The 13487-nt window shown below is 41.9% G+C and overlaps 1 protein-coding gene across 24 annotated transcripts in view; it reads left to right on the forward strand.

Annotated features, from left to right (window-relative positions):
- COA1 (cytochrome c oxidase assembly factor 1) overlaps positions 1-13487 on the forward strand; it is a 94645-nt gene that overhangs the window by 70314 nt on the left and 10844 nt on the right. The window lies entirely within an intron of this gene.

Here is a 13487-nt window from a genome sequence, read left to right on the forward strand (position 1 = left end):
CTGGCAACTGTGTGACCCTTGCTGAGAGACAGAGGCAGTCCACTGTGGTTGCGAAGGCTCCCGAGGTCCTCAGCAGTGCCTGTAGGTCCAGCAGTTAGGTACCAGGACAGGCAGTGGTGGTGGTGGCCTAGTGTGGCCAGAGTTGGTGGGATGTACATGCTTGAGTGCGAGGGCTGCTGCAGATACCTGAGTGGGCAGGAATGGCTGCAGATACATGTGCAGTGGCAAGGCCAGAGTAGCAGTGTCTGGGGCCAGCTCTAGGAGACCTGGCTGTTAGAGTTTACTTGTAAATCTGTAGGACCTAGCCACAGGGGCATGCATAACTTTGGGAGCTGGTATCTGGAATCTGGGCTTCCCTGGTGGCTCAGTGGTAAAGAATCCTCCTGCCAATGTAGGAGCTGTGGGTTTGATCCCTGGGTTAGGAAGATCCCTGGAGAAGGAAATGGCAACCCACTCTAGTATTCTTGCCTGGGAAATCCTGTGGACAGTGGAGCCTGGTGGGCTGCAGTTCATGTGGTGGCAGAGAGTTGGACCTGACTTTGTGACTAAACAACATCTGGAATCAAGGTGGTTGAGTATAGGGGTGTGGCTTCTGGGTCAGTCTTGGGCACATGTGAGTGCAGGCCAGTGACAGGAGTTGGGCCTGCTCTGGGTGCCTGAGCAGCTGTGGGGACCCAGGCTGTCAGCAAACACTTGTGTGGCTTCAGGGCCTTGCCACAGGCATGTACATGGCATTGGAGGCTTGTGACAGGAACTGGGGCCAGTGGCCTGCAGGGGTTAGCTGCCAGCATGTGAAGCTGTGCAGACCCGTGACGGGAGTTAGAGTCTTATGTGGGCCTTACCTGTTGATGTGCATGTGTGTGGCTGCCAGGACTAGCCATGGGGCAGGCTGGTGCCTTGCTCTCATGCAGCAGTAGCAGCCAGAGTTGGCTGCTGGTGAGGATCCTGGGCTCAAGCAGGAGGTTGGGGGAAGGAATAGGGAGGGACATGGGCCCTGTTGACTGTGAATATGAAAAAACCTACGGGTGAGAATCTCAGTGGTGAAGCCTGCAGGGGGTCCACAGTGGCTGTACTGGCTATTGGTTTTGTCAGCTGTGAAAGCTACCGGGGTCCTGCCTGGAGCCATCTGCTGGGGTCCACAGTGAAGTCCTCAGGGATGAAGATGCCAGATCTGCAGTGTCCACAAGGCCTGTTGTTGTCCTCAGAGGTGAAGGCTTCTGGGATCTTCTGCAGATCAGGCCACTGGGAACTGTTTACTCCTGCTGCATGGCTGAAGCCCTGGCCCTTCCTCCCTTTCTGAGCCCTCTCTATACAGGTCAGCTTTGCTAGTCTCTGGTGGGGTGAAACTGCAGCAGATCCTATGTGCAGTGCCCTGGAAGGCTGGGAAAGCTGGTTGCTCACCTGCTTCCCTTTTCCTGGTAAGGAGAACTCTCTCCCATGGGGAAGTTCCTTCCCTCTTAGCACTGAGCAATGCAGGCCTGGGGATGGGCTGGTAAAGGCAAATCAATCTTTTTACCTTTTTTGTGCAGTTATTCTCAGGCTTTTTCTTCTACTATGTTGCTGATGGTTCTTAGGTGACTCCGTGAACTCCCCAGGAGCTATTTTCTTTTATGGATAGCTGGCTAATTGTTCTTTGTTGGGAGATGGAGGCTGGGGTCTGTTACTGTGCCTTATTGCTGATGTCATCGTATGTTGTGTGTTTTTTTACCGTGTGTGCGTGTGTACACACACACACACACGCGCATGCACTGTTTGGGGAGGAAAAACATTTTATGTGCTGAGAATTATTCAGTGTGCAATATTGGATCCAGACTTCTCTTGCTCAATATAGTGTTTGTAAGGTTTATTCTCACTTGTTCATTTTCATTGCTGTTTTCTTCTCCATTCTTATTTGGGGTCTATTATAAATAATATGGCTATGAACATTCTTGTATGTGCTTTTTGATGTATGTGTGTATGTACCTGTACACTTTAGTAGATACTGTCAAATAGTTGTCCATGGTGGTTATACTCTAGCAGCAGTGTATGAGTGTTCTGGTTTCTTTGAGGAAATGTGTGTAAAGCTCTCACATGTTTAGTAAATATGTGGTAGCTATTTTTGTTTTTATGAAGATGACTCCTGGATGCCTTACTTATTTGCAGGAACTGCCTGTGTCGGTTCCATCCACTGCAGTAGGGAATTCAGGTAAGGGAGAGCTGGCACAGAGAGGAGAGGAGGGAAAGGAGCTCACTTGGGGATATGGATAAGTGTTGAAGAGAGGTTTAGTTTAAGCCCCCAGGGATGCCTGGCCTAGAGATAGAAATTTAGGAATCTTAGTAGACCCAGACTCAAGTCACTGAATAACATCTTAGGTGAAGATTTTGATGGGAATGAAATTTGGTGAAAGAGGGGAAATGGTGTATGTTAGTTTATTATGACCACCATGACAAAACACAACAGCCTGGATGGCTTAAACAACATAAATTGATTTCCTCACAGTTCTAGAGGTGTAACCAATTTTGGTTTCTTCTGAGGCCTCTCTCCTTTGCTTGTAGATGGCCACCTTCTCCATTTGTCTTCACTCGGTCCTTCCTCCGTTTGCCTACGTGTCCCTGTACAAATTTCATCTTATAAGGACACCAGTCATTATTGGATTAGGGCTTACCCTAAAGACCTCATTTTAACTTAATTACCTCTTTGAAGTGAAAAAGAAAGTGAAAGTCGCTCAGTTGTGTCCAACTCTTTGCGACCCCATGGACTATACAGTCCATGGAATTCTCCAGGCCAGAACACTGGAGTGGGTAGCCTTTCCCTTCTCCAGGGGATCTTCCCAACCAGCGATCAAACCCAGGTCTCCTGCATTGTAGGTGGATTCTTTACCAGCTGAGCCACAAGGGAAGCCCCAAAGTACTGGAGTGGGTAGCCTATCCCTTTTCCAGCTGATCTTCCTGACCCATGAATCAAACCGGGGTCTCCTGCGCTGCAAGCAGATTCTTTACCAACTGAGCTATCAAGGAAGCCCTAATTACCTCTTTAAAGACCTTATTTTCAAATACAATTACATTCTGAGTATTAAGGCTTCAACATATGAATGTGGTGGGTGGGCCGTGGGAGGGCAAGTTCTGTCCATAACACAGAATAAGGGAGAATATAAGATGGCGAGAGGATGAAAGATGACGCGAGAAACTGAAGGGGCCTGGCCAGAGAGGCAACAGGAAACAGAGAACTGAGTTTGTGCAAATAAGTGGAGGACTTCAGGGATAATAGAGGAGACCACAGACTCCCAGATTCGAAATCATCTAATCCCCCATAACAAACTATTTTACTTTTCTTTTTATAAAATGGGAGCTTTTAATAGAAATGCTGAAGTAAATGTTTTATAGGGTTTGCCTTACTCATACTTGCAAAATAGTTATGAATCAGTCTATTATTTGAAGTTTTGGATGCTGGAAAATACTCAGTTATCTTGCTGTGTTTTCAAATCTTTGGTAGAATGGTCTTGAAATGTATTTTGTTCAAACAGATGAGACATCACAAGTAGTCAGATTTAGGAATCCTTGTTGTTCAGTTGCTAAGTTGTGTACAACTCTGCGACCCCATGAACTGCAGCACGCCAGGCTTCTCTGTCCTTCACCATCTCCCTGAGTTTGTTCAAACACATGTCCATTGAGTCAGTGATGCCATCCAACCATCTTATCCTCTGTCTCCCCTTCTCCTCTTGCCCTCTATCTTTCCCAGCATCAGGGCTTTTCCAGTGAGTTGGCTCTTCACATCAGGTGGCCAAAGTATTGGAGCTTCAGCTTCAGCATCAGTCCTTCCAGTGAATACTCAGGATTGATTTCCTTTAGGATTAACTGGTTTGATCTCCTTGTTGTCCAAGGAACTCTTAAGAGTCTTCTCCAGCACCACAGATTGAAAGCGTCAAATCTTTGGCAGTCAACTTTCTTTATGGCCCAACTCTCATATCCATATATGACTACTGAAAAAACCTTAGCTTTGGCTATATGGACCTTTGTTGGCAAAGTGATGTGTCTGGCTTTTAATACACTGTCTAGGTTTTTCATAACTATTCTTCCAAGCAGCAAGCATCTTAATTTTGTGTCTACAGTCACCATCCACGGTGATTTTGGAGCCCAGGAAAATGAAATCTTCCCCATCTATTTGCCATGAAGTGATAGGACCAGATGCCATGATCTTAGTTTTTTGAATGTTGAGTTTTAAGTCAGCTTTTTCTCTCTCCTCTTTTCACCTTCATCACAAGGTTTTTTAGTTCCTGTTCACTTTCTATCTTTAAAGTGGTGTCATCTGCATATCTGAGGTTGTTGATATTTCTCCCTGCAGTCTTGATTCCAGCTTGTGATTCATCCAGCCCAACATTTCATGTGGTGTACTCTACATATAAGTTAAATAAGCAGGGTGACAATATATATCCTTGATGAACTCCTTTCTCAATTTTGAAGCAGTCCGTTGTTCCATATCTGGTTCTAACTGTTGCTTCTTGTCCTGCATACAGGTTTCTCTGGAGGCAGGAAAGGTGGTTTGTTACTTCCATCTCATTAAAAATATTCCACAGTTTGTTATGATCCACACCATCAAAGGCTTCAGCATAGTCAATGAAGCAGAAGTAGATGTTTTTTTGGAATTCCCTTGCTTTTTCTATGATCCAGCATATGTTGGTAATTTCATCTCTGGTTCCTCTGCTTTTTCTAAATCCAGCTTGTACATCTGGAATTTCTTGGTTCATGTACTGTTGAAGCCTAGCTTGGAGAATTTTGAGCATAATTATGCTGGCATGTGAAATGAGTGTAATTGTACAGTAATTTGAACATTCTTTGGCATTGCCTTTCTTTGGGATTGGAATGGAAACTGACCTTTTCCAGTCCTGTGGGTACCACTGAGTTTTCCAAATTTGCTGGCATAATGAGTGCAGCATCATCTTTTAACAGCATCATCTTTTAAGATTTGAAATAGCTCAGGTGGAATTCCATCACCTCCATTAGCTTTGTTCGTAGTAGTGCTTCTTAAGGCGCACTTGACTTCACACTCCAGGATGTCTGGCTCTAGGTGAGTGACCACACCATCATGGTTATCTAGATCATTAAGAGCTTTTTTGTACAGTTCTTCTGTGTATTCTTACCACCTCTTTTTAATATCCTCTGCTTCTGTTAGGTTCTTGCCATTTTTGTCCTTTATTGTGCCCATCTTTGTTTGAAATATTCCCTTGGTATCTCCAATTTTCTTGAAGAGATCTCTAGTCTTTCCCATTCTGTTGTTTTCCTCTCTCTTTGCATTGGTCACTTGAGAAGGCTTTTTTATCTCTCCTTGCTGTTTTTTGTAACTCTGCATTCAGTTGGGTATATCTTTCACTTTCTCCTTTGCTTTTTGCTTCTCTTTTCTTAGCTATTTGTAAGGCCTCCTCAGACAACCACCTTGCCTTCTTGAATTTCCTTTTTTTGGGTATGGTTTTGGTCATTACCTCCTGTACAGTGTTGCAAACCTCTGTCCATAGTTCTTCAGGCACTCTGTGTACCAGATCTAGTCCCTTGAATCTATTCGTCACCTCCACTGTATAATTTTAAAGTAAGTAAGTGTTAGTTGCTCAGTCGTGCCCAACTCTTTGCGACCCCATGGACTGCAGCCCACCAGGCTCCTGTGTCCATGAGATTTTCCAGGCAAGGATACTGGAGTGGGTTGCCATTTCCTTCTCCAGGGGATATTCCCAACCCATGGATTGAACCCTGGTCTCCTGCACTGCAGGCAGATTCTTTACTGACTGAGCTACAAGGGAAGCCCTTTTATAATCATAAGGGATTTGATTTAGGCCATACGTGAATGGCCTAGTGGTTCTCCATACTTTCTTCATTTTGAGCCTGAATTTTTCAGTAAGGAGCTAGTGATCTGAGCCACAGTCAGCTCCAGGTCTTTTATTTATTTATTTATTTATTTTTTGCTGACTGTACAGAGTTTCTCCATTTTTGGTTGCAAAAAATATAATCAGTCTGATTTTGGTACTGACCGTCTGGTGATGTCCATATGTAGAGTTGTCTCTTGTCTTGTTGGAAGAGGATGTTTGCTATGACCAGTGTGTTCTCTTGGCAAAACTCTGTTAACCTTTGTACTGCTTCATTTTGTACTCCAAGGCCAAACTTGCCTGTTATTCCAGTTATCTCTTAACTTCCTACTTTTGCATTCCAGTCCCCTATGATGAAATGGACATCTTTTTTTGGTGTTAGTTCTAGGAGGTCTTGTAGGTCTTCATAAAATTGTTCAACTTTAGCTTCTTCAGCATTAGAGGTTGGGACATAGCCTTGGATTACTGTGATGTTAATGGTTTGCCTTAGAAGCGAACCAAGATCATTCTGTCATTTTTGAGATTGCATCCAAGTGCTGCATTTCAGACTCTTGTTTTCTATGAGAGCTGCTCTATTCCTTCTAAGGGATTCTTGCCCACAGTAGTGGATATAATGTTCATCTGAATTAAATTCGCCCATTCCCGTCCATTTTAGTTCATGGATTCTTAAAATGTTGATGTTCACATTTTAGGAATCCTAGTTTACTGTTTAAAGCTTTCTCCCAAGACTCTTTTTTATCATTTCTAAATTCTAACTGCATGGTAGTTTTGAATGCTCCAGGTATTTGTGAAGAGGTTTACGTGTGATGATAAATTCTGTGAAGTCCGTCTGCTACGTGCCTTGTCCTGCACCCTTGTTATTTTGCTTCCTATCAGACATCTGTTGCCTTCTTTGCGTCTCCACTGCTACCAGCTCATCTTCTCGTTGCCATCATCTTCAGTGTGGACTGCTGCAATAGGCTTGTAATTAGACTTTCTCCTTCCGTCTTTCCCCTTCTAGAGAAGTCTAAAAAGTACACCCCCCAAAACAAAACCTGGTAGAAATCTTCAGCAGTTTCTCATTATACTTGGAATAAAATTCAAACTCAATAGCATACCCTACGAAGCTTTATGTGGTAAAGACCCTGCCCACCCTCATTTACCGCACTAGTCTGCTTCTTGCTGCTTTGAACAAACCAAGCTGGTGGGTGCTTTAGGGCCTTAGCCCTTCCCCTGGTTTTCAGATTACTCCTTCAGTCTCAACTCCGAACTTGGCAGAGAGGCCTTCCCTCACTCCACAGCTGAAGTTGCTCTTTCCCATTTTCATACTCTAGCATGTCACGTTTATGTTGTACATATGTAAGTAAGTGAGTAGCATAGTTTTGTAAGGAACTGTCACACTGTCCTCCAAAGTGGAGGTACACTCCCACCAGCAGTGGTTGTTCCACATCCAGCATTTAGTGTTGTCAATGTTTTGGATTTTAGTAGTTCTAATAGATACATAATGGTATCTCATTGTTGTTTCAATTTGTAATTTCCTAGTAACATTTGACATTGTCTTTTGAATGCTTATGTCATCTGAATTTCTTTCTGTTGAACTGTTCAAAAATTTTGCCCATTTTTAATTAATTCGTTTTCTTAATGAGTTTTATGATTCTTTGTATATTTTAGATAAAAGTCTTTTATCAGATACGTCTTTTGCAAATATTTCCTCCTAGTCTGTGGCTTGTCTTCTCATTCTCTTGACACTATTTTTTCCAAAAGTATTCATCACTAACTAAAATAGTCTTATTGTTTATTGTATATCTCCTCCCACTACAGTGTAAAATCCACAAACAACTGTCTTGCTTTCTACTGTATTTCCAGTGCACAATATGATGCTTGGTATTTTGGAGGACAAATATCTGTTGATTGAATGGATAACCACTGTTAACATTGTTAGTTTGTTTTATTCTTAATGAAAATGGTATTAAACTGATTTATGTTCTTCCATCTTCTTATTTAAAATTCAGTTTCAAAATTTTACCATTTTATCTTCAAAATTAAGGATAATAGCCACTTGTAATAGTATGAGATGAATTTCCACAATGGCTCAGATTAATTGGTTTAAGACATCTAATTACTGATTTATACTTGTTTTGCCATTATTAGTTTGTTTTATTCTTAATGAAAATGGTATTAAACTGATTTATGTTCTTCCGTCTTCTTATTTAAAATTCAGTTTCAAAATTTTACCATTTTATTTTTAAAATTAAGGATAATAGCCACTTGTAATAGTATGAGATGAATTTCCACAATGGCTCAGATTAATTGGTTTAAGACATCTAATTACTGATTTATACTTGTTTTGCCCTCTCATGAGCCATACAGATTTATTCTCCAAGAAGTTGTCACAGGGTTGGGCAGTGAAAACAGGAGAATGTTTGCATCAGTCCCACAAAGCCTTATGGAAGGAATGCCGCCTGTTAAGACACTGCAAAGTTTCAGTATGTTCAAATATGTATCGATACACACACACATTGAGCTTGCAAGGTTCAAAAAAATTATGCAAATTCCCTGTTCTCGATTGCTTTTTTTTAAATTGGATTTGTTAAAGATGGGAGATGACATGTTGGTCTCCTACTATGGTGGTTTTCAATTTTTTAAATTTTATCTTTAGTTGTTTTTGGCAGTATATTTTAGTGTTGTTTGCCACCAATTTTTATAACTATTGTATTTTTGTCTATTTTTATCCCAAGTAGTGCTTTTTGCCTTGAACTGACTCTTTGTTTCCACTCTGCTTTGTTTTTGTATGAATATGCCAAGTCTTCTGTTTTTAAGCCTTCATTGCATTTTAGATTGTTACTCTTAAAAATAATGTAAATTTGAAAGAGTTGATTTTTTAAAAATCCTTTTAGAAAAGCTTTTAAAAGATGTTTTGGTTCTCTGTTGCTGCATAACAAACCATCTCGAAACTTAGTGGCTTTAAGCTAGAACTATTTTGATAACTCTCCTGATTTATAGTTGGAATAGCTGGATAGTTCTTCTGTTCCATGGTTATTCAGCTGGTACTGTAGTCATCTGGTGGCTCACTAGGACTAGAATGTCCACTAAGGCTCATTCACGTGGTTATTAGTGCCTTGGTGCAGGGATAGTTCTTGGGACAGTGGGGCATACTGTTTATCTGTCTACCTACTATGTAGTCTCAGTCCTCTCCCTTACCTGTGGCGTCTTCACTTACTCTTTTTATGTGATCTCTACAGTAGGGCAGAGTAACCATACTTTTTATATGATGGCTTGGGACTCCCAACAGTGCTGAAGTGAAAGCTGCCAGGCCTCCTCAAAGCTGAGGCATAGAACTGCCGCAGGGTCAGTTTGGCCTCATTCTGTTGGCTGAAGGAGTCCTAGAGCCAGGCCCGATTCATATCAAGGTGCGAATACCAGGAAGTGTGGTTCACTGAGGGCATCCTGGGAGCCTATTTACCACAATATGAGAGTCTAAACCCTTCACATTTATTTTAATTGACATGATATTGTTCTTAGGGCTCAGACTTTTACTTCCTTTTGTGAATTTGCATATGCTTTTAATTCTATTAACTTCTGTATCAACATCAAGAAAAGTAATAGTACTTGTACTCCAATTTGGCTCAGATGATAAAGAATCTGCCTATAATGCAGGAGACCTGGGTTTGATCTCTGGATTGGGAAGATCCCCTGGAGAAGGGAAAGGCAACCCACTCTAGTATTTTTCCCTGGAAAATTCTATGGAGAGAGGAGCCTTGCAGGCTGCACCATGAAATAAGTTATGATGACTGGGGGCTTCAGCATGATTTTACTTTTTTTTTTTTTTCTAATTTTATTTTATTTTTAAACTTTACATAATTGTATTAGTTTTGCCAAATATCAAAATGAATCCGCCACAGGTATACATGTGTTCCCCATCCTGAACCCTCCTCCCTCCTCCCTCCCCATACCATCCCTCTGGGTCGTCCCAGTGCACTAGCCCCAAGCATCCAGTATCGTGCATCGAACCTGGACTGGCAACTCGTTTCTTACATGATATTTTACATGTTCAATGCCATTCTCCCAAATCTTCCCACCCTCTCCCTCTCCCACAGAGTCCATAAGACTGTTCTATACATCAGTGTCTCTTTTGCTGTCTCGTACACCGGGTTATTGTTACCATCTTTCTAAATTCCATATATATGCGTTAGTATTCTGTATTTATGTTTTTCCTTCTGGCTTACTTCACTCTGTATAATAGGCTCCAGTTTCATCCACCTCATTAGAACTGATTCAAATGTTTTCTTTTTAATGGCTGAGTAATACTCCATTGTGTATATGTACCACAGCTTTCTTATCCATTCATCTGCTGATGGACATCTAGGTTGCTTCCATGTCCTGGCTATTATAAACAGTGCTGCGATGAACATTGGGGTACACGTGTCTCTTTCCCTTCTGGTTTCCTCAGTGTGTGTGCCCAGCAGTGGGATTGCTGGATCATAAGGCAGTTCTATTTCCAGTTTTTTAAGGAATCTCCACACTGTTCTCCATAGTGGCTGTACTAGTTTGCATTCCCACCAACAGTGTAAGAGGGTTCCCTTTTCTCCACACCCTCTCCAGCATTTATTATTTGTAGACTTTTGGATCGCAGCCATTCTGACTGGTGTGAAATGGTATTATGTGGAATTTTAGGCCATGTTATAAATTTGAATATTATATATATATTTTTAAAAGTTTTAGATGTTTTAATTCATTTTGTAACAGCATAAACAATAATTTTTTAGATCTAATTAATTGGATCTAATTAAATCTAGATCTAGTTAGTTAGTTCAGTTGCTCAGTTGTGTCCAGCTCTTTGCGACCCCATGAATCACAGCACACCAGGCCTCCCTGTCCATCACCAACTCCCGGAGTTCATCTAAATCTAACTAAATCTAATTAATTGCATACTGTCTTTCCTAATACACTTTTTTTCCTAGATAATTTGGATTTGTTTTTTGATAAAATGTAATATATCTTTAACTAATGTTTCAGGAAGGCTATGTGGATTATGTAACATCTGGGTTCTTTCCAAATACATAATGACTTCCTCTGTCTTCACAGAGTTTGATTGGCTGTAAAGTTTTTGTTTGTTTGTTTGTTTTTGGCCATACCACATGGCTTGTGGGATCTTAGTTCCTTGACCAGCGCCCCTAGCAGTCAAAGAGCTGTCTTAATCACTGAATTGCCAGGGAATTCCTGGTTTTAGAGGTCTTGGATTACACTCAGTGCTTCCCAGGAATTTATTGTTATTATTCTTTTGTCTTGGGAAATTTATTGTCATTTATGGGTATACTGTTTTAGGGTACTGGGATTTTTTTTCTCCCCCTGTAATAAAAAGTTTTTGCCAGTGAGGGTTGGTGAATAGATCCGGAAGATGGTGTACATTTTTGTCTTTTTTCAATTTTGTTTTCTTCTAGTATAATTCTGTTTTGTCTTGTCTTCAGTTTAACAGCAGTTATGATGATCAGGTTTGTTAGATCTTAGTTCTGAAATTGGCATTTGTCATTTACTCTGTTTTTGCTCTTTTATTGTACAGTATGGGAAAACTTTTGTTAACTTTTGGCCACACCACATAACATGTGAAATCTTAGTTCTGTGATCAACCAAGGATCAAACATGCACCCCATGCATTGGAAGATGGAGTCTTAACCACTGGGCCACTGGGCCAGTCTTCAAGGGAAGACTTGAATGTAACTTCTTGAATGTAACTTCCTTATTATGAATTCAGCTTTTCTGGTCATGTTAATTCTGATGTTTTTCTCAAGCGCTAATGTCAGGGTGGCTCAGACGGTAAAACGTATGCCTGCAATGCAGGAGACCTGGGTTCAATCCCTGGGTTGGGAAGATCCCCTGGAGAAGGAAATGGCAACCCACTCCAGTACTCTTGCCCGGAAAATTCCATGGATTGAGGAGCCTGGTGGGCTACAGTCCATGGGGTCACAAAGAGTCGGACACGACTGAGTGACTTCACTTCAGTGTCAGGTGTGCTGTTACATTTTTGAGTTTCCTTGGAATCTTACCTGAGTTTCTTCTGTTTCCTTCTTAGCATGATGTCTCTTTATTCCCATCTTGTGTGTTCTTAGTCACTCAGTCGTGTCTGACTTTTTGTGACCCCATGAACTGTAGCCTACCAGGCTCCTCTGCCCCTGGGGATTCTCCAGGCAAGAATATCGGAATGGGTTGCCTTGCCTTCCTCCAGGGGATCTTCCCAACTCACGGGTTGAACCCAGGTCTCTTATATTTCACGCAGATTCTTTACTGTCTGAGCCAACAGGGAAGCCCATCTTACTTGGTTCTTACATGTATTGTCTTTCAATAACTAAGGATGTGTCCAAATCAATGCTCTTCTTCATATTATTTTATTTCTTGGAGTAAATTGTTGCCAGTGCCAGTCCTTTCTCTACTTGCTGTGAAGTTTTACTGACTAGGATTGTAGCCTCTGAATGGATATAGAACTTCTGGATGGGGAAGGGATCGTGGCTGTCAGGGCTCACCCAGTGTGGGGCTGGCTGCCTGTTTCCTGATTGCTGCAAACCCAGGAACCCTGGGCTGGGGGTGGAGAGAGGTGAAGGGCTGCACCTTCTTCCCACGCACTTCCTGGCAGCTGTGCTCTTACCCTTCAGAGGTAGGTGGGGCTGCGGTTGGCCACTGAACTGTGTCTTCTTTCACACTAGTTAGTGGAACTTTCTCCCAGATTTTAGTAATATATTACTGTCTGAAGTAGGCTCTTTTCTTGTGTGTGTCTTTATAGGTGTTTTAAATGGGATTTAAAAATTCATGTCAGGTCGCCTGGTGCCCTCTTCAGCTACATTTTGTTTTCATCCTATATTTCATTATTAAAAAAAAAAAATGTTAAGGAGCTTTCTAGGTGGCTCAGTGGTAAAGAATCCACCTGCCAGTGCAGGAGACGCAGGTTCAGTCCCTGGGTTAAGAAAATGCGTTGGAGTAGGAAATGGCAACCCACTGCAGTATCCTTGCCTGGAAAACTTCATGGACAGAGGAGCCTGGCGGGCTGTAGTCCATGGTGTCACAGGTCAGAAACAACTGAGCGACTGAGCGCAGTCCTTTTTATTGGCACCAGGATCTCTTCCAGGTAGTCACTGTTTTCCTGGAATCACTACCAGGTACTTGGATCTATTATCAACACTGGACAGCCTTTTATCAGCATTCCTAACTCACCTTTACCCAGGGGAAAGTTGCCTCCTGCCAGGTTCTTTCCTCATGATTATCCTGAGTTCGGAACAGAAAGTTTTCTTCTAGAAACACTTGGTTATTCTAAGACTTCAGAGCCAAAACTGGTTAGAAAGCTTAATTTTTAAAATGCTTACCTTCGTAGTCTTTTAATTCAGGGAAGGGGTTTAAACAACAAAAATTTATATTGTCAGAGTTCTGGAGGCTGGGAGAACCAAGACCAAGGTGTAGGTGGATGGCTCCCTCTGAGGCCGCTCTCCTTGGCTCGCAGGTGGTCCCCTTGCTGCCTCTTCACGTTGTTTTCTCTGCACACCTGCATCCCTGATGTCTCTTCCTCTTCTTATGAGGATATTAGTCAAAATGGACTAGAGCTCCACCTTCCTGGTCTCATTTTAACATGATCACCTTTTTTTTTTTTTCATTTCTCATTTTTATTGAGGTATAATTGACAAAATTGTCAGA

This window comes from Bos taurus, chromosome 4 (genome assembly GCF_002263795.3).
Source record: "Bos taurus isolate L1 Dominette 01449 registration number 42190680 breed Hereford chromosome 4, ARS-UCD2.0, whole genome shotgun sequence".
NCBI lineage: Eukaryota > Metazoa > Chordata > Mammalia > Artiodactyla > Bovidae > Bos > Bos taurus.